General features: G+C 41.2%; 1 long non-coding RNA gene across 2 annotated transcripts in view; it reads left to right on the top strand.

Annotated features, from left to right (window-relative positions):
* LOC126203202 (uncharacterized) overlaps positions 1-22,444 on the top strand; it is an 83,529-nt gene that overhangs the window by 10,134 nt on the left and 50,951 nt on the right. For both annotated transcript variants that reach the window (XR_007540242.1, XR_007540241.1), the window contains exons 2-3: positions 801-905; positions 12,426-12,536. This is a non-coding gene — a long non-coding RNA (uncharacterized LOC126203202). The remainder of the gene's footprint in view (positions 1-800; positions 906-12,425; positions 12,537-22,444) is intronic.

Genomic DNA, 22,444 nt, shown 5'->3' with positions numbered 1-22,444 from the left:
TAGACAGGAAAGAACAGTCCAGTGAAGTTTTGTGAGCGCCTCTCGGCTGCGCAGACTTGTGTGAGAAATTGCGTTGCTGTGGAGAAGGCGAAGCTCGTTTGCATTTACGTGACACCAAACAGACTGAAGTCGTTTCTTCAGTTTTCTGAGGATAGCACAATATACTTCCGAGCTGATCATTCAATGATGATTGAGGAAATCAAGTAGACTAGCCCCTTTCGAGTCCCTCAAGACTGTCGCCATGACTTAACCGTCCATCACCTCGAATGAGAGTGTCCGCACTTCCGAACATTGCAAGAGTCACAGGTGTGTGGGGCCGGCCGGAACGCGAGAGATCGGAAAGGTTTGCCCAACGACTCACCGTCCTTTTGTTCACTACCAGGTCTGCGTAGACATTCTGCAAGCATCTATGAATACCTGCGACGCTCTGGTTTTTCACCAAAAGCAACTCAGTGACAGCTCTCTGCTTAGAACGCACTTCCGTTTCGTACGCCATTTTGAAGGCTACTTACAGCGCCGCCGGCTGTGGGAACTTCATGAAATTATAGGGGCAGAAAAACTATAGGGCCTGAAGTGGGAATATTCCACGAAGTTAAACAACAAATTCTTCATTTTTTTCAAACTACCCACATAATACAGATTAATTCTTCTAAAAATTAAGATCTCGATGTGCAATTAATTAAATCAGAATTGCACATGTAACATTTTGGTATCCAATGTAAGGCTGAATATAGAATTTGCAATCTAGATTTTACAAACTGATGTTCATAACGAGCTTCCTTTTCTCGTTGCTGTTTCAGTGTGTACTCCTGGCGATACGATGACGAAAGACTGCAACGATTGTTTCTGCATCGACAGGGGACAATGGATGTGCACTCTCAGGAAATGCGGCAAGCAGAAAAGACGTAAGCGAATCTCCGTCATCAACTGACACAGCATCGTGCCTGGCTTAGAATTATCGCAGCATGACTTCTGAAGCTCCAGCACAATTTTCAGTATGAATCCTCACTCTGCAGGGGAGTGTGGGCTGATTCCAAACCTCCTGGCGCATTAAAACTGCATGCCACTCTACGAATCGAACACGGAACCTTTGAGATCCACAGGAAAGCGCTCCACCGGCTGAGCTATCCAAGTATGAATCTCCATCCGCCCTCACAAATTTACAGAGTTGAAAATTCATTATGAAAACGATCCCCAAGGCTGTGGCTATGCCATACCTCCGCGATATCCTTTCTTCCACGACAGCTAGTCCCATAAGGTTGCAGGAGAACTTCTGTGATGTTTGGAAGGTAGGAGGTGAGGTACTGCCGGAAGCAAGACGGTAAAGGCTGGTCGTGAGTCGTTTTTGGGTAGCTCACCGGCAGCACAGTAGCTCAGCGTGTTCTGTCGTGGGATTGGCCACCCCTTGTCGTAAAAAAAATTGAGTTAAGTTCTCATCGAGAGAATTTGACATATTTAATGCGACACCCGCAAAGAACCACTGACGATATAACGACGAGGAAACAGATCGGAAAGAAACCTCGGTAGAAAATTTGTCCGCTGAGGGAGAAGGTTCCATGCTCGAGTCCTGGTTCTGCACAGTTTTAATGTGCCAGCAAGTTCCCAACAAAGTTTTCTTTGTTTGTATCACACAATACTACATAACTGAATAATAGATCATTCAACTCTAGATTGTTTATGATGTTAGTGACGTTATTGCACAACGGATAGTATTTGTTTGTTCTATTCACCTTTCCAGGTAGACCTCTTGGTCACTCCGTTTATCTACTAATAATACAGATTTGAAAATGTCCACTTGGCTGTCTTTACGATGATTTCTGAATTATATAGCTCTATTATCAGACCGACTCTATTAGAGAGGAGTCTCTGTGTCGACTGCAGTGTGAATGTTACCACAATCTTCTTGAATCGTCTGTATTTAAAGATGGTTTCCAAGGTCATGCTACAATGTGAGATGCTGGATGTGTTCCACAGTTGATTTGGACAGCCATATGGACGTCCGAGCATGATGTTCTGCGACTCCTAAATTATTACGTTATGTAGATCTGGACATTTTAAATAAAAAAAGACCGAGTAGAATATTCAAAATACATATAATACTCTTACAACAGACGTTCTTACATGAGACTTGTAACAATGTTCGTCTGACTACCTAGCTTATTTACCAAGAGATGAAATGTGTTGCACTGATCGAAAGTTCACGTCAGAATGAGAAGCATTATTATTCGCTACGTACTGAACTGATTAAACATCTTTGATGTAAGGTTTCACGTAGATGGCCTAAATCTTCTTTTTCCTGGAGTGAGACACTTTCACAAGCACTTAAAAGAGTTTCTGCTAGCGCTAGTATAATAATATTATTTGCTGATTTCAGCGATCGAAGAATATTTTGTTCACAAAATATTTCGAAATAATAGCACGCTGGTTGGATAATAGCAGTTGTCCTAAACTTTCTACAGGCTAACTGCAGCAGCTTACGTGCGTTAATAATTTTAGAACCTTCATAAATTTTTGGATACTAACTGCTCCACTTGGGCAACTTTAGTATTACTGTTTTTTAAATTTACACGCTCTTTCTATCAGGTGACTTTATGTCTTATAAAAGTTATTTTTTGGATTCACTGAATTTTTTACATTCAGTTTAAATGTAGTCACTAATATAAAGCTATTTTGATTACCATATGTTCTAAAATATGGCATAAGCACAAATAAATTACTAGTTCTGCCTTGAACACATTGACTTATTTATGCTTTCATGTTACGCATTATATCAAGAACATGCAATCGATTTAGGAACACGTAAAATAAGAGTAACTCCAAAGTTGTGTATAATGAATCTAACTGTATCTGAAATATTCCCGTACAAATTTAAACTTTATTTACTAACATACATTTGAATATTTTAATTAACTTGTTAACGATGGTCACCAGAATAAAAATTTTCTTTCTTCACAACAAATGTTTGTGAAGGTAACTAAATGTCGTCTGTTTATGGTGAACGTATTTTTATTGATTGTACGTCATGAATATTCAGCTTACAGTACTGTACTACACAGCAGAGCACACAGACAAGTATTTATAACTAATGTGCAGTTGAAAATTCCTTCCCTTCTGCCGCTTAGCAGATAAAGATCGACATGCACCTTAAATGTTTTTGGGACGTAGAACATGACAACAGCCGTGTAATGACGTGCTCCTAACGTTTATAATCAGGTGTCCGTTCCTGATATTAATGTCAACTGTCTATTTTCAATATCGGTCCTAAATAACAGAAGCCACCGATTAAATACTTCACCAGTTAACTGCCATGAGCGTCGGATTTACCGAAAACGATAACAGGAAAACCTGCACTCCATACTGTAACGTGATCCTACACCGTGCCACAATAAACCACTAAGTTAGGCTATTTTGCGTTTCGTTATGTCTAATTCTCTGTAGTCACGCAATAGTCTTTCTCCATGGATCTTATCAAAGGGTAAATTTGCAAGTATGCCCTGTTGTGTCTCTGTGAAATACCAGTAGCGTATAACCTTGGCCGAGGGGAACGGAAACTCGTTAACTCTGAATTCTCGTAAGTAATTTGAGCAATTGCGTCAAGTTCGTCATAGAACACAACACATGACGCTAAACACGCTCATAACACTGTCACTCTTAAAGTCTAAACAATATCCGTGACGTAAGCACCTAGTCTTCAACGCATTTATTTATTGTCACTTTATCTATTTGCCATGGTACCTTAGTTTAACTGTATTCGTTTAGTTTCAGTAAAAGAAATGATCTTGTACATCAGCAGTATAAAATGTCTTGCACGTGTATGTGCTTTGGACGTAATACTTGTCCTGAGATGGCCCACAGACATATAAAAAAAAGGTCATAGTGCATTTTTCATGTTTTAATCTACAAAAGAAACAAACGCCACAGCTTTGAAACCCACATTCCGTGAGCTACTTTGCACATATTATTGCTCGCCAGAGAAGATCCACAGGCAAATTACTTTTAATTCTGGCTGTGTTTCGTTTACCAAATGTCCCGTAACGCTTTGCTGACGTTAAAGTGCTTTGTCTGTTGCAATTGCGTCATCTGCATTATTCGCTGGTCACGGCACGTTGCAAGTGGAATACGCTGTACTGAAATGAGCCGCATGGTAGTACTGTGTCCATTTCGCAGCTGAACTGGTGGCTTGCTTAATCTTAGGGTCTGAATTCCAAAGCAGCTTCCTGTTATATCTCCCAACTGGCGACCATCAGCCGTTTACACAGTTCCATGTTTGTGTCCCAAAGTTATGGGCCCTACATGTTCACCGTATAAATCGTGTGCATACAAAACTTCTGCATATGAAACACAGTCCCTTATAAAAATCCTCATTTTCTTGTAGTGGATCTAGAACACAAACTTATCAGCAAATCAGTTCCTACACTCTACCGTAGTAGCTTTCTCGTACTTTACAATACATTATAGCTCCGGGGTCAAATCCTGCAGCGGTGTGAGTCTGTCAGCAGCTTCCCATCAAATTCTACCATACACTGATAAGGGTCAGTTTTAGCGTGATCTTTAATGAAAATATCCATCCCCGAGATAGTGCAATAATCATCGCCTATGTAGGACAAATCCACAGACTTTGAAATTCTTCGGTCCAACCTAAAAACTCAGTACCACTCAATCCAATGTAAGCGCGTTATTACCACTCCCTCCACTTAACCTACATCGTGGTGGGCACAACCTAATTTTTCCCACGAGGACCTAACTTACCACAGACACCTGCAAACCTGTCCCCAACGAAATTTTACGTTCCTTCCATCCCCTAAGTCATCCAAGCAAAATTCCGCCACTGCACACGTTTTGGCTACGAGCATCACACAGCATTTCCGAAACTCCCATTGCGGAGTATTTCCACTCTTTGTCACCTTACAAGGTCCCTTCTTAAACCCTTGCCTGTAGTTTCGTTCACTATACTCTGTTCATCTACATTTCTTACGTTTTGATTCATCGCGTTCCCATTGCATCTGACCTATTACTACACACCCATAACACCTAACACCTGCTGTGAAAATTCTTTTTCTATCCCGAACTCGGGTCACACTCTCTATCCCTTACAATGCCGTCGTAGTTTCTATGGCTTCAGCTAAGTTCCTTGGGACCGAGCGAGGTGGCACAGTGCTTAGCATGCTGGGCACGCATTCTGTAGGTCAACGGTTCAAAAGCGTGTCAGGCCATCCCAATTTAGATTTGCCATGATTCTGAAGAGGTTACAAAATCAGCCAACCAGTTGCAAAACAAAGGTTTATTAGCCCTTGACACAGGTTTAGATATTTCTAAAAATATCTTCTTCAGAAGGAGTGGGCCTTGTTACGTCACATGATGGTGCATTAGATTAGATGAGGCCGAGCGGCACTTGTCATATATAAAATTGACAAAAAAAGAGTTATCTGAAGCCATGGTTTTACACAGCAGCCAGTTTAGTTATATCGTAATTCAGAGTGAATGCTCACTAGTAAATGCCCACAGGTAGAGGCTCTTGTCAACATTAAATTATAACAGGTGTTACAGGATAAAATATTTGCATAAGTTACGTGAACATCATACCATAAATTAGAAATCATATAAAACCTTAGACGTATGTTAAAAAGTTAAGGAGGGAGATATACAGTAAAGAGCCAAAGAAACTGGTGCACCTGCGTAATATCGTGTAGGGCCCCCGCGAGCACGCACAAGTGCCGCAACACGAAGTGGTACGGACTCGACTGATTTCTGAAGTAGTGATGGAGGAAACTGATACCACGAATCGTGCAGGACTGTCCAGAAACCGGAAAGAGTACGAGGGTTGGAGATCTCTTCTGAACAGCACGTTTCAAGGCATCCCAGATATGCTTAATAATGTTCATCTCTGGGGGAGTTTGGTGCCCAGCGGTAGTGTTTAATTTCAGAAAAGTGCTCCTGCAGCCACTCTATAGCAGTTCTGGACGTGTGGGTTGTCGCATTGTCCAGCTGAAATTTCTCCAAGTCCGTCAGAATGCACAATAGATATTAACAGATGCAGATGATCAGACAGGATGCTTACGTACGTGTCACTTGTCACAGTCGTATCTAGACGTATTAGGTGTCCCATATCACTCCAACTGCACACGCCTCACACCATTATAGACTCTCCACCATCTTCAACAGTCCCCACCTGGCATGCAGGGTCCATGGATTCATGGCGTTGTCTCCATACCCGTACACGTCCATCCGCTCGATACAATTTGAATCGAGACTCGTCCGACCAGGCAACATGTTTCCAGTCATCAACACTCCAATGTCGATGTTGACGGGCACAGTTGAGGAATAAAGCTTTGTGTCGTGCAGCCATCAAGGATACGCAATTGGGCCTTCGGCTCCGAAAGCCCATATCTATTATGTTTCGTTGAATGATTCGCACGTTGACACTTGTTGATGGCCCAGGATTAAAATCTGCAGCAATTTGCGGAAGGGTAGAACTTCTGTCACGTTTAACGATTATCTTCAGTCGTCGTTGGTCTCATTCTTGCAGGATCTTTTTCCGACAGCAGCGACGTCGGAGATTTGATGTTTTACCCGATTCATGATATTCACGATACACTCTTGAAATGGTCGTACGGGAAAATCACCACTTCATCGATACCTCGGAGCTGCTGTGTCCCTTCGCTAGTGCGCCGACTATAACACCACGTTCAAACTCACTGCCATTGAAGTAGCAGTAACCGATCCAACAACTGAGCCAGACAATTATATAGACATTGCCGACCGCAGCGCGTATTCTGCCTGTTTACATATCTCTGTATTTGAATACGCATGCCTATAACTGTTTCTTTGGCGCTTCAGTGTATATGCGACAACTCCCGAAAAGTTTAGAGTCTACTCCATCCATTTGAGGTCGAAAAGTCGCCTGAGTACAACGAGATCGCCTGAGTACAACGAGAAGTCTAGAATAAATTATTGCAACAAATTTTATATTACGACCTGACACCGTTTCTCTGTAAACCCACGTAGGTATACGTAGTGTAAAAATGAACCATGTCAGGTTTAACTTGTTATAAGATAAGCGAATACACATCTACTCTGCACCCATGCTCCATAAGTCGCGGCAGGGCGTGTGGCGGACGGCGCTTTGTCTACCACTGTCACTTCCTCCCTTCTCCAGTTCCAGTCGAGATGTGCATCAAGAACGACAGGTAGTAGTCTTCCTAGTTTCACCTCCACGGTCTCTTCGCGAAATATATGCATTGGGATAAGTAACGCCTCCCTTAACATTTGAATTGGATGACGTTTCGTAACTAGTAAACGAAATCGTAGCGCTGCTCTTGTGCATATCTTCTTTACATTCTCCGTGATGAGTTTCTTCCAGAATACTGAGGTAATAAACTCCTGGAAAAGCGATATGCACATATACAGATACCGCATACGCACGGTATAAAAGGACAGTGCATTGGCAGGGCTGGAATTTCATGTGAAGAGGTTTCCGACGTTAGTGTGGCCGTACGACAGGTATTAACAGACTTTGAACGCTGAAGAGCGTTGCCGATCCAACATGCATGTCGGATCGGCAACTGCTGAGGTCGCAAGAGAGGCCTGTCTGTAATTTCAAAATTATTGTAGGCAGTAAAACTGAATATCTGTTGGAAGTAAAAGTCAAAGTACGTGTTACACCACATAGAAAAAGTTGTGTTATCATGATATGGGGCTGCAAGATTCGAATAGTTTGCACTGACCTGACGGAAATAGATCTGTAAAATAAGTGATTTCAATATTTACGACCGATGCTGCCATCTGTCCGAAATACACACATCAAGAAACGTTTTACATCACCCCGGTTCCCAGAATTCTTGAAGATAGACCTTGACTGTGGATATTCTATCAGAGACATAGTCCCTTTGACTGTTCAGAGATGTCACTAAACCCGCCCAAAGAAGTAAGCAACCATGCACGAGAAGCGCCTATTAGACGGAGGAGTTCCGACAGCCGATCAGTTTCAGTCATTCCACCAGGAAGGAGGTACACGGCTGGTGTTGTCTGTAGTTCAACCATGCCTAGACGGTCAATCCACTGTTCGATCGCGTCCGCATTGTTAGTTTGTGCCAGGAAGAGCTCTCAATAAGGAAGTGTCCATGCGTCTCGGAGTGAACCAAAGCGATGTTGTTCGGACATGGAGGAGATACAAAGAGACAGGAACTGTGGATGACATGCTTCGCTCAGGCCGCCCAAGGGCTACTACTGCAGTGGATGACCGCTACATACGGATTACGGCTCGGAGGAACCCGGTCAGCAACTCCACCATGTTGAATAATGCTTTTCGTCTAGCCACAGGATGTCGTGTTACGACTCAAACTGTGCGCAATAGGCTGCATGATTCTCAATTTCACTCCCGACGTCCGTGGCGAGGTCCATCTTTACAGCCACGACACCATGCAGCGCGGTACAGATGAGCCCAACAACATGCCGGATGGACCGCTCAGGATTGGCATCACTTTCTCTTCACCGATGAGTGTCGCATATGCCTTCAACAATACAACCGTCGGAGACGTGTTTGGAGGCAACCCAGTCAGGCTTAACGCCTTAGACACACTATCCAGCGAGTGCAGCAAGGTGGAGGTCCCCTGCTGTTTTGGGGTGGCATTATGTGGGGCCGACGTACGCTACTGGTGGTCATAGAAGGCGCAGTAATGGCTCTACGACACGTGAATGCCATCCTCCCAACGATAGTGCAACCATATGGGTGGCATACTGGCGAGGCATTCGTCTTCATGGACGACAATTCTCTCCCCCATCGTGCATATCTTGTGAACGACTTCTTTCAGGATAACGACATCGCTCTACTAGAGTGGCCAGCATGTTCTCCAGACATGAACACTATCGAACATGCCTGGGATGGATTGAAAATGGCTGTTTATGGACGACGTGACCCAACAACCACTCTGAGGGATCTTCGCTGAATTGCCCTTGAGGAGTAGTGTGGGGCGGCAGGTGAGGAAATTTACTGTTGTATAAATGTTTGTTTGAATGGAGAAACACTGCAATTCCCGGCCGATTAACCATATGCGCGGCGGTGGGTGAAATTATTGTTGTTGAATGTTCCTATTATTTTTGCTGTTGTTTGCCATTCTCAACACTGGCTCTCTAACTACAATATTGGCTACCAGAAAGTGATTAGCAAAACTTGAAGCCTGTAATTAGAATTCCTAGTGCCCACTTCATCTGAGAATACACTTATAGTTACAGCTTATAGCTCTGTGGAATTAGGAGATTGTCCGGGATTTATAATCAAAAACGATTTTCTAAAATAGTTGAGTATATTCTGAAAGTCACAGATGAAAAACAAAAGAATCCACACAACCTAACTAACAGAGCAGTTCAGAGTCTAACGCGCTGATGCAACTATAATTGTCCAAATTGAATATTTAAATGAATGCTCGCCATAATTTGATGATTAGTTTCATCAAACGCCACGCTAAATAATTGGTAGAATATCTGTCCCGCGGCGGCACGTGAAAATACGACATACGCAAACTGAAGATAGATAATCAAAGTCAACCCAGAATTAACACTTCACTCGAAAATGATTTCATGGTTACGCGTATTCCGAGTAACTTAATACGGCATCCGAGGCTGTTTGTAGCAATGATACCGACGCGACTCCCGACACAGATGACGTGCTATTCAGCGTCTGGAGAGAACTGGGGCCTTGCTTCCTCTCGCAGCGTTCTTGTATATAAAGCCGCGATGCGGACGGCTAAGGGAACGCCTGATCAAATCGGCTCTCCCGACTAGCCGCTGGGCTAGTAATGCACCACATTAAGTTATTGAATAAATCATAGCTTCTTTTACTGATGGCCGATGAAGCTCTCAATTTAAATGTGCATTCAACACACAGGTAAGTAATCATAATAAAAGTTTGACGTGGCTAAGTTAAATATTTTGGGCGAGAGAATTAATTTAATTACACTGCACGCAGTAGACGAGCTCTGAACTGGCCCTTTGGAGATACACTATCGCTATAGTTTTATAGGTATTCAAATGAAACTTCTCACATCCTTATGGTGATAGCGGATCTCCATTCTACTTAAATATAAACATCCTAGCCTTATTTATTAGCCTACTTAATCTATCTTGCTTCCTTAAGTTTTGAGACGAAAACCAGAAAATCATGAATTTCCACTAAAATCTTAATTTGTGAGATCCAGAAGACTGCTTTTATTAAATAATTATGAAAAATGAATCTAATTATAAATTTTGATTTCTCTAGCTCTTTTCTGTTGCGCCAATGATTTTTACAGAAAAACGTCAAATTTCGAAAATGGTTAATGTTATCGAACTGATATTCAACACATATTAATTTAGTATTACTCCTGACATGCTAGAAATGTTTTAGGTTATTTACTTGATTTTTAAAGTATTGCGCAAGATTTATGACGTCAGAGCTAGTTACAGCAGACTGGCTGGCACACAGTGGAAAGACTGATTAGAGTTTACTACGGCGTGAGTAGGCTGCTTCCCTACAGTAGGACAATCTCGACCTTGATGAACTTGTGGATAGCATGCCACGACGAATGGATGGCAATGCGTCATGTCGCTGGCGCACGATTGTTCGCGATTGATTTAAAGAACATTCTCGACAATTTGAGTGAATGATTTGACCATCCACATCTCCCGGCGTGAATCCCATCGATCATTTATGTGACGTAATCGAGAGGTCAGTTTACGTACAAAATCCCACCTTGTTAACACTTCCGCAATGATGGACGGTTATAGAGGCAGCATGGCTCAATATTTCTGCAGGGGTCATCAGATGACTTGCGTCCGCGACATGTAGTGTCCCAGCACTACTCCTAGCAAAAGGAAGTCTGACACAATGTTAGGTGATATCCCACAACATTGCATCAGCATTAACTTCATTTGCAGAATAAAAACTATAGCGGTTAGAACTCGTATGTTTGACTTTTGTCACCTCACGGTAGTATTCTAGTATAGTGATTTCTCCACATAAAAGAGCATGATCTGCGAAGAGCCACATGGAGCATTCGAAGTTATCAACATAGTCATTTATGGACAGTGTTATGGGTGTAAGTGCAGATATCTCTGTTAGCGACTGAGGGCAGTGTACTGAGCAACACAGCATCAGTATTTACTTCATTTGCGGACTAAAAACTATAGCTATTAAAACTCATATGTTTTTAGGTTGGTTAGTTTGTAACGTACATAGATCATGGTGTGACGCCAAAGATGGTAACGCGGAGTGATAACACAGATAGCGAGCGCTCGCTGCAATACTCAACGACGGGTTATGGGAGGCGCTCCAGAAGACCACGCCTCCCTCGCAGTAGCGGCACCCTCGCACTGGGGTCAACATAGAGTCGAGCACGCGAGACCTCGCCCGGTTCGAGACCTCAGCTACAACAGTCAACATCATAGAGTAGGAGAGATACAGTTATAAAGTTTCAGATGAACTTGTAGAGCTGTTAATGTTGAACATTGTACCTTAAGACAACAATTTGTTAATTAGTGCGCCAAGTGATACTTTGGTTGTCCATGGCAATTGTAAATTATCCAGTAATCCTGTGGCGAAGAAGTGTGTGAAAGTTAAGTAAATATTTTATTCATTGATGTAATAAAGTGAACTAATATTTCGTATGTTCTATTTTGATGGGTCTTCTCCCGGAGCAATCACAGAACCCACAGGTGTGGCTGGACGAAAGTAGTATCGACTGGTCACAACAGATAGTACTCCCAAACACATGTGGCAAGAGCAGTCCATTAATGCTTATTTTTCCCCTGGGCAGTAAGTCAGGTGTTAGAAGTGTTGACTTATGGACGAAAAACAGTCTGTACTGGCAGCCATAGTGCATTTAGTGGTGCAGTTAAAGCTCTGCAGAAAACATCGGGTAGTATATTATTTGACGTGTTTGTGGGAAGACTGTTAAATGCAGAGAAAAAAAGAACTAACACACTGAATTGGGTTTATATTAAGGTACCAATGATCACAATATCTGCACTTACGCCCCTAACACCGTTGTATAAACTGTAAGTACGGTTTGCCGCGCGGGATTTGCCGAGCGGTCTCGGGCGCTGCAGTCATGGACTGTGCGGCTGGTCCCGGCGGAGGTTCGAGTCCTCCCTCGGGCATGGGTGTGTGTGTTTGTCCTTAGGATAATTTAGGTTAAGTAGTTGTAAGCTTAGGGACTGACGACCTTAGCAGTTAAGTCCCCACAAAACAAAAAATAAAAAAAAATACTAAAGGTTTCTACCACTTCCTACAGGCGAGTCCTACTTTTATGTATAAAGATTTCTCTTCGTTAAAAACGACGTGCTGTGTTCTGTTTACTTGATTATGAGTACAGCCGTCTTGCATGTTCGGCATATTAAAATTCAGTAATTGTTGTTGTCACATTCGCCTTGTTGTTCTTCTTCTTCCACAGAGGCGAGATGCCCGCCTGGGACTACGTTCCTGAGGAAGTGCAGCAGGTGCGTCTGTGACGATGACGGAGAAACGGCCAAGTGCACCAGGACATGCCCTGGCAAGTAGAATGGTGAGTACGGGCCTTCGCTGATCCTGCTCTGGTGGTTTATGGTAATTGGGCCACATTTTATTTTTCTGAAAGGTGGAAGTAACATATTCATGGACTACATAAGGGGAATGGAATTGTTATGACAATGAAAGAAGGATCAAGATAAGAGACTTCTACAGAGCACTGAAAGATCTAAGTCGAAACAGAGCCACTAGAATAAACGACACTGCCTCAGAATCATTGAGATTCATAGGAGAGACAGCCATGACGTAACTGTTATCTGGGAAGCAAGTTGCATAAGTCAGCTAAAATACCGCCAGACTTCTTGAAGACGGTAATAATTTCAGTTCTAAAAAAAAAGGGAGCTGCTGACAAGTGTGAATTTACTTATTTACTAATAAGCCATGGTTGCGAAGTACTAATGCGAATAACTTAAGACGCTTTCACAACGGCCATATTTTACGGCAATGTGCGGAAGCAATAGTGTTGCCAACAACACTGCTGCAATGTGGTTCCAGTACACGGCGGTATTGCGGTATATCTCTCTGATGGGGCAAACTGTCATAAATAGTTGCCAACGTGTTGTCAAAGGGTTGCCGGTGTTGCCCACTGTGGTTGGAGAATATTTTGTACGACCGAGTCATGTCCATCTCCGTCTTCGTCTGTCAGTACTTCCCTCTCTCACTCTCGGCCTAATATCCTCTTCTCAGGCCGACTGAGCTGCAGTGCCGAATCACGAAATCTGAGTGGTCAAACAATATTATTCTTTGAAGGTAAAATCTTCTGGGTTACTGGGCCGCATTATGTTTCCTCTACACGGTCGACATTTCGATCCCTCTACATGGATCTTCAGAATCTTATGGTGTTCCATGTTAGCCTAACACTGTCAAAGAACAGCGTCTAGTTGTCTTAGAAAAGGGAGTTTTCCCGCCTGCAGCCTGGAGACTTATGTAATATTAACTATATATATATATATATATATATATATATATATATATATATATATATATATATTCACTGCTTAGCTCCCGCTGCTTCGCTCGCGTTGTTTCTGTGTTTATTTTCTTTTTCTTGAATCAAATTTTTATGTTGTTTACAAATTGCAACACCTTCTAAAATTTTCACGCTGATGTAGGCGATAGAAGCATGGTCTTTTCCGAATATATTTCTGACCAAAACGCGATTCTGGTAGATGGAGTCCAAGATCTTTTTTAATTGTGCCTTTTGCGTTCTTATGACGATATTTCCATAGGAAATTTCATCCCCTAACACACATTTCTTTATATTTAACCTGAGAAGTCAAATACAATTTTTCATACATTTAGCTTTTAAAATTTTTGATACAACGAAACAGTTTATTAATAATTGTCACCCCCCCCCCCCATTTCGCCCCCTAAGGGTTTAAATTTTCAAAAACAGTGAGACATATTTTTCAATTTTGAACAGATAAGCCAAATCCAAATTTTCATAGATTTAGCTCTGAAAACGTTTTCCTGCAGAAATAACTTCATTAGACTTTTCATCCCCTATTTCACTTCTACAGGGGATTGAATTTCCAAAGACACTGAGACACGTGTTTTTTTTTAATTTTTAACCCAGAAGTCAAATACCAATTTTCCTAGATGTAGCTCCAAAAGTACTTTAATAGTTCTTTAAGGGGATACGGAATCACCTATCCCCGCAATGTTAATATATGCCTACTATAGGGAACATTTTCTCACAAACTACTGGAGACAGAGAGGTAAAAATTTTACTGTATGTGCATTCATATGTTACAACAATACTGAAACAACAGTTTATTGTCAAAGTATTTTCTTACAGAGATATTGTACATTTATTTTTAAGTAAATTTTTTCCATCGCTTTTTACTAGACTATCACCCCTAAGTCTTTTGTAAATCAAGTAATTAAAAAATCGTTGTTTCAGTATGTAATAGGGACCTATGTCACTACGTCATAAAAATTTCAGACTTCTAGGTTGACCAGTACCTGAGATAATGTTCCTAGATGAAGTAAAAAGTAAACTTACGGGAAACGGAGAAAGAAGATTAAAACATTCCTGATCCGTAGCTAATACCCCCTTCACAGTCTTCATAATCATCTTCAAGTCTTCTTTTGGCACCCCTCTGCACCTGTCTTGCTTTTTTCACTAATGTCTTGATTATATTATCAGCATGCCTTAGTCTGTGCTGATCTAAAAAGAACATAGCACGTACCGTACGGGAACCAACACACATACCCAACTTTTGAAGGACCTGGCATTTAGTTATATTTCCAAGATTGAAGGTTGCCACAGCATCATACACACCAAAATGTAGTGTATTAATTCCGACAAACACTGTTTTTGGGAGACGATGCCATATCACACTATTCAAGCACTCGTTGGGGTTCTGCGTTTTTCCGTGAAGACATTTCATCAGAAGACTTCTGTCAGCCAGATCTCTGAAAATGGGCGTTATTTCTGCCATGATGGCTGATGGTAGACTGTGGTGGTGAATGTATTTCTCTCCTGTTGTTAGTCCCCTATTGTATTTACACCAGCTGTTTTCACCTTTGGGGCACAAACCATGTTGTGGATGCTCATCCGTGGATGCGGTGTGGAAATATAAAGCCCATATAGCTCTCCTCATTTCTTCAAGATTGCCTGTATTTTGCCTGATTGCAAGGCCATAGCAGTTCTGAATGTGGTCTATTATGGAATCAGTCAATCTTCCTCTGCCATCCAAGGTTTTCCCATCATCTAGTTTTTTCCCTTTCATAACTGATTTTAACCTTCTCAGCCTGGCACCCATTCTCTTCTGCACATGTCCTATACATTCAAGTTTGCTTATATTTACACTGTTCCCATATGGTTTGCTTTCCAAAACTTCTTTGAATGCTTTAGAGTCACCATCTCCCAGATATTTGACATAGCGAACATTATACCACTGTGAAGAGCGATGAAAAATTTTCTTCACCCCAGCAACCTCCATGCCACCACTACTACCATAATAATTAGCAATACAGTCATCACTGTGTTCATTTTTCAGCCTGCCTGTGCACCTACAGTATTTAGACATTATTGCAACATCAATAACCTTGCCAGTATCAACACTAGTTGCTGTTACAACACCATTGTTGGAGGTGTGGCCCCTTTTCTGCCACGTGCCATCAAACGCCACTGTGAGGTCACGACTGCCGTCATTTTCTTCCACTGCTTCTTCCACAGCAACCTGCATTGACTTCTGTGCTACATCTTCAACTGCAGATCCTAGTACATAATTGTAAGCTTCAAACTTTGAAGGTGCACTTGGAAGATTTAGAACACCACATAGCATATCACCAGCTGCTTTGCCCTTACCAATTGCTCGCAATCCATAAACTAACCTAATATTTACACTATAAAGTTCAGTTTTCTTGTATCCATTATTTACAGTTACTGAAACCGAACTTGGAAACTTACAGCTGTATTTACAAACACTGCATATTAAATTAAACTGGGCAGCCAGGCCAACGTGGGATTCTACTTTCAGAGAAACGTTTCCATGACATTTTTTGCAGCACAAACTGTTTTCAAGAGCTTCACACAATATATTCGTATCAATGAGTTCAAAAACTTCATTCCCTCTATCAAGTAAATTATATTTCTCTTCCAAATCTCTTAGTTTTTTATGAGAAGCACTGTTTTCATTTGGTGTAAGTTCGTTCGGCAAATCAGTAATAAGTGGATTCACATTTTCCAACAGTGATGATGATGAACTGCTTTGCTTTGCTAATGAATCATTATTTCTTTTCTTTTGCCAGTTCACACGCTTTTTAAATACTTTTGCTTTAGCTCTAGGCATTTTCACTGCGAAAAATGAAGCACTAAATACGAAATAACTCAACAACAACTACTTTCTTATATCACACTGTTTACAAAACAGTCCCGCCACAAAGTCAAAGAGTAACTTGAGGAAACCAGAGAGAAACATTTTCGGGCAACTAGTGTATAAATAGTCGCTGGAAACCGGGATATTTGAATTCATGTCACTTTAAAGGTACTGCCAAAAAGTTCATGGTCAGCCACGAGAGACGTGTATAACTAAAGCGCAATACCCGATCTCACAAATATATAAAAATAAAATAGTTATAATTGTAGTAGAGCTATGTATGATACGTCATTTTAAAGAGGAAACATGGCAGAATATAATACGCCAATAAAAAAAAATTCGATTTTTTAACCCAAAATCCGATTCCGTATCCCCTTATTTCCATAAATTTTTCACCCACTATTTTACCCTGTTAATGGTCGACATTTTATAACTGAGAAACCAGATTTCACCTCCCATGTCACTCCATTAAGAGATGAATCTCCAAAAACAGTATTTTCTTTATTTCTAACAAAGAAGCCAAATACAAATTTTCGTAAACGTAGCTTCAAAATGTTTGCATAATGAAATATTTCCAAAAAAAAATTCGTCCCCTGTTTCACCCCATAAGGGCTGAATTTCCGAAAAGAGTGAAAAGTGTGTTTCTTATTTCTAACCGAGAAGCCAAATGGCAGTTATAGCTTTGAAAATGCGTTCACAATGAAATATTTCATAAAACATTTAATCAACGCTTAGAGGTTCAGTTTCCAGAAACATAAAATACAAATTTCTTTTTATTTGTAACCGAAAAGTCAAATAACATTTTTCATCGGTGTGAATGTGTGTGAAATCTTATCGGACATAACTGCTAAGGTCATCAGTCTCTAAGCTTACACACTACTTAACCTAAATAATCCTAAGGACAAACACACACACCCATGCCCGAGGGAGGACTCGAACCTCCGCCGGGACCAGCCGCACAGTCCATGACTGCAGCGCCTTACACCACTAGGCTAAACCCGCGCTTCATAGGTATAGCTTTAAAAAGCCTTTAGTAGTTCTTTAATAATGATTTATTTACAAAAAATATTCACCCACTATTTGACCCCCATAGAGGTTAAATTTTCAAAAATACTGGAACATATATTTCTTTGTTTATTATCGAGAAACAGAATACCAATTTTCGTAGATCTGACTCCAATGTTGCCTAAATAGTGACATATTTTCAAAAAACATTTCATCTCCTATTTCAATTCCTTAGGGGTGGAATTTCGAAAAATTTCTTTCTTGAGCAACGCCTACATTGTAACATCAACATCCTCTCCACATTTCAAATTTCTTTCCTTATCGGTTTGGTCTGGGCGATGAGGAGTCACTGGGTGAGTGAGTGAGTCACTCAGGACATAGCCTTTTTATGTAAGGATATTATTTTTAACATTATTATTTACATTATGTTATTTATTATTTAACAATATTATTATTATTTATTTTTAATACTACTTATCTGCATTATTATTATTATTGATATTTATTATGGTGTGCCTATATGGAGTTCTGTATCGTATAAGAATGAAGAAGTGGTCAAACGAGACAGAGGAAAGGAATACAGTAGAAGAGCATTGACAAATCAAGTAGTGAAGTCAGCAGGAGATCAAACAGGTAAAAGACATGGCCTAATAGAAATCCTTGTGTAACACAGAAGATACTGAATTTAATTGATGAAAAAAAAAAAGATTGATGTAAGGAGAAAATTTAACAATTCAGTAAATGAAGCAGGCGAAAGGGAATAAAAACGTTTAAATAATGAGACTGAATGGAAGTGCAAAATGGCTAAACAGGATTAATAGAGGACAAACGTAAAGATTTAAAAGTATATACCTAAAGGTGAAACAAAGGTACTGCCTATAGGAAAATTAAAGAAACCTTGGCAGAAAAGAAAAGGGGCTGTGTGACTATCAAGAGCTCAGATGGACAATCAGTGCTAATCAAAGAAGGAAAGCTAAAATGTGGAAGGAGTATATATAGGGTCTATACAAGGGAGTGTACTTAAGGGCAGTTTTATACAATGGAGGAGAACGTAGATGAAGATGAGACATGAGATACGATACTGTGAGAAGAATATGACAGAGCACTGAGGCCCCAGAAGTAGACGACATTCCGTCCGAACTACTGATAGCCTTAGGAGAGCCAGTCATGACAAAACTCTTCCATATGGCGTGCAAGACGTGTGAGATATGCTAAATACCCGCAGACATCAAGAAGAATATAATAATTCTAGTTCCAATAAAAGCATGTGCTGACAAGCGTGAAAATTACCGAACTAGCGTTGCAAAATACTAACACAAATTCTTTACAGAAGAATGGCAAACTGGTAGAAACCGACCTCGGGGAAGATCATTTTGGACTCTTGAGACATACAGGAACACGCAAGGTGATACTGACCCTACAACATCTTTTAGAAGAAAGGTAAAGGAAAGGCAAACCTACGTTTATACGTTTATAGCATTTGGGGGCTTAGAGAAAGCTTTTGAGAATGTTGACTGGAATACTCTCTTTCAAATTCTGAAGATAGCACGGGTAAAATGCAGCGCGCGGAAGGCTATTTACAGCCTGTGCAGAAGCCACATGGCAGTTATAAGAGTCGAGGGGCATGAAAGGGGAGCAGTAGTTGAGAAGGGAGTGAGACAGGGTTGTAAAATATCGCTGATATTATTCAATCTGTACATTGAGCAAGCAATAAAGGAAACCAAAGAAAAATTTGGAGTAAGAATTAAAGCTCAGGGAGAAGAGATGGGAACTTTCAGGTTTGCTGATGAAATTATGATTCTCTGAGAGCAGTAAAGGACTTAGAGGACAAGATGAGTGGAATGTACGGGGTCTTGAAAGTGGAATATTAGATGACCATCAAGAAACAAAGAGAAGGACAATGGAATGTAGTCTAATTAAATCACGTGATGCTAAACGAATTAGATAAGGAAACGAGACATTTAAAGCAGTACATGAGTTCTGCTATTTGGCATGAAAATGATTGATAATGGTCTGAAGAATAGAAGATTATTAGCAGCGAATATAGATTTAAGTTTAAGGAAGTCTTTTCTGAAAGTATTTGTACGGAGTGTAGCCATGAATGGAAGTGAGACTTAAACGATAAACAGTTTAGACAAAGAGAGAATACAAGCTTTTGAAATTTGGTGCCACAGAAGAATACTGAAGATTAGATGGGTAGGTCTTGTACCTAATGAAAAGTACTGCCCGCATCTCGTGGTCGTGCGGTAGCGTTCTCGCTTCCCACGCCCGGGTTCCCGGGTTCGATTCCCGGCGGGGTCAGGGATTTTCTCTGCCTCGTGATGGCTGGGTGTTGTGTGCTGTCCTTAGGTTGGTTAGGTTTAAGTAGTTCTAAGTTCTAGGGGACTGATGACCATAGATGTTAAGTCCCATAGTGCTCAGAGCCATTTGAACCATTTTTTTTGAAAAGTACTGAATATAATTGGGGAGAGAAATTTGTGGAACAACCTGACTCGGAGAAGGTATCAGTTAATAGGACACATTCCGAAACATCAAGGAATAATCAATTTGGTACTGGAGGGAAGTGTGGGGGTAAAAATTGTAGAGGGAGACCAAGAGATGACTATAGTAAGCCGATTCAAAAGGATGTATTTTGCAGTATTCATTCGAAGGCTTCCACAGGATAGAGTAGCATGGAGAGCTGCATCAAACCAGTCTCCAGACTGAAGACCACAAGAACAACAACATGGGATGTATAAGCTGCACAAGACAAGTTTTAAATAGAGCATTTGTCAATTGCTGGAATGATTAAATGACTGGCTATTCGCTGCGGAATTTCTGTGTATAATTTTAAGTTCTCCTACGAGGAAATCGATTCGCCAGCTATTTTACTTGGGTTTGATACTCTATAAAGTCAAGACCGGGCAAAATGACGATATTAGGAAACATGTACATCATTTGCAATTACTAGGGGTGGAAAAAGCACCACCATCCAGCGGTTTTCTTTGCTAGTGTTAAGAATAATGACAGAATCTAATAAGAGTCATTGCCTCCATGACAGTAACTACGGGAATTCAAATAAAGATATACGTATTGAAAGGAGTCAATGTGTCTAGAAGACTTAATGCATTACCTATCAAGAGTTTGTAAGCTGGTCATATGATCATGACATCGGTTTTCTGTGTATTAGCTTAGTGCTCTAATGCTACAACAGATAGCATTGTACGTATAAATGTGCTACAGTTCTACCACATTGTGCTAATATCATCATGTTCGACCCAGTCTATAATTATTTGTCACCTGCATATTACGATTCAAATTTTTGAGGTATGTCATGGGCAAAATACAGGATTTATATGTCAGCCTGGGACTCTTAGCAGGTTGGATCAATAGATGTGGGATGTAATTATCTCAGGAAAGTATGATGGAACCCTGTTTTCCTGCGGAGATTATAAACCAGTCCAGTGTTTACATATACGTAGTCCGAACAACTGTCAAGGTCAAATGCTAGCTAATTTTGAACACATGTGGCAGATTCTTCATCTTTCGTATGGATAGTGATGCAGCGCCATCACAACAGCAAACTATGAAATACTATTCTGCACATTTTCACGTTAACTAGTTGAACAGACAGTACGCAAGCGACTTCTCTGTGCATGGATTTGTGATGCCTCAGACATAGATCTGAATGAGCGGCCACTGTCCGCGTGCTGTTTACAATGGCGTACTACTAAAAGATGTTCACTGTTTATTGACTACTAACCATGTGTAGGGCTCTGCGGGAAATGCATGATAGCCAGGCCGGTACATTGCACCTGCATAATATCCTCAAGCGTTCCATGAGTGCATACATTGTAGCTATGGTTCAGGAGACAGCGTACTGAAGGCCTTCGAATTCGAGCGACAGATCTGGTTCTCACATAAATGTCCCAATACATACAATTTATACAATTTGCAAATCGCTGAATTAGAATGCGGGTGCACTGCGTCAGGATGCATGACAGGCCGGCGTGGTCTCTGACATGCATCATCAAGGCTAGTGACATCTTTCTGAGTGTGTGGCTCAGCTGACGAGGGGTGCAGCATCTAGTGAAATACACTCCGTATAGAACTGACCAAGCCGGCCGCAGTGGCAGAGCGGTTCTAGGCGCTTCAGTCCGGAACCAAGCGATTGCTACGGTCGCAGGTTCGAATCCTGCCTCGGGCATGGATGTGTGTGACGTCCTTAGGCTAGTTAGGTTTAAGTAGTTCTAAGTTCTAGGGGACTGATGACCTCGGATGTTAAGTCCCATAGTGCTCAGAGCCATTTGAACCATTTAGAACTGACCAGCTGTGGGATATTCTGGTCCTGTACCGATTTCCCTCCCATTCAGATAATTACTTTATTGTGTGTCAGTTTTTTGTCTTAGAGACAGAGAGAGAGACAGAGAGGGGCAGATAGTGTATGTGTGCCAGAGAGAAAGAGTATATGTGTATATTCAAATTGCAACTCACAAGCACAGTAATAACCATTCATTGTCATACTGTATTCCCCCTGGTTGCTTGGCAGGCGAAATAAACTGTCATGTCTTGAGTAGAAGGCTACTGCCGTGGCTCAACCAATAGTAGGCCGGTAGAACACTTCCGTGTCCTTGTCCAGTAGCTCTGACAACATTAGATTAGTGGATTTTTGGACTGCGGCTGTGCCACAGCATAGTCGAACGACACTAGGTCTGATCGATCGAGAAGGCTTCCTGCGGTCAGTGGCTGCTGATGCTGAGGCAACAGCGCATCGAGAATCACATCCGTGTCCTGGTCCAGCAGTTCGGCCAGCACCCCAGGGGCTGTAACAGTAACAGCACAACCCAAGTATAGACACATTAAATATATAGTGCATACAGAGAATGTCGTAACATTATCAATTTATCAAATTGGTTCAACACATCTGTAAAATTCAGTACAACAGTAGTACAACATTAGTTGCTGCCCTCATGCCTCGTTGGAGTGATGTGACACGTGTACAGAAATTTGTGGGTTTCGCTAAAAATACAAGGATGCAAACTGATGAGAGGAGGAATGGATAACAAACTGAACATCGTTTGTTTCTTCAAAATAA

Source organism: Schistocerca nitens, chromosome 9, assembly GCF_023898315.1.
Source record: "Schistocerca nitens isolate TAMUIC-IGC-003100 chromosome 9, iqSchNite1.1, whole genome shotgun sequence".
NCBI classification, from domain to species: domain Eukaryota; kingdom Metazoa; phylum Arthropoda; class Insecta; order Orthoptera; family Acrididae; genus Schistocerca; species Schistocerca nitens.
The sequence above is the reverse complement of the archived record's forward strand: the minus strand, read 5'-3'. Positions and strand labels throughout refer to the sequence as shown.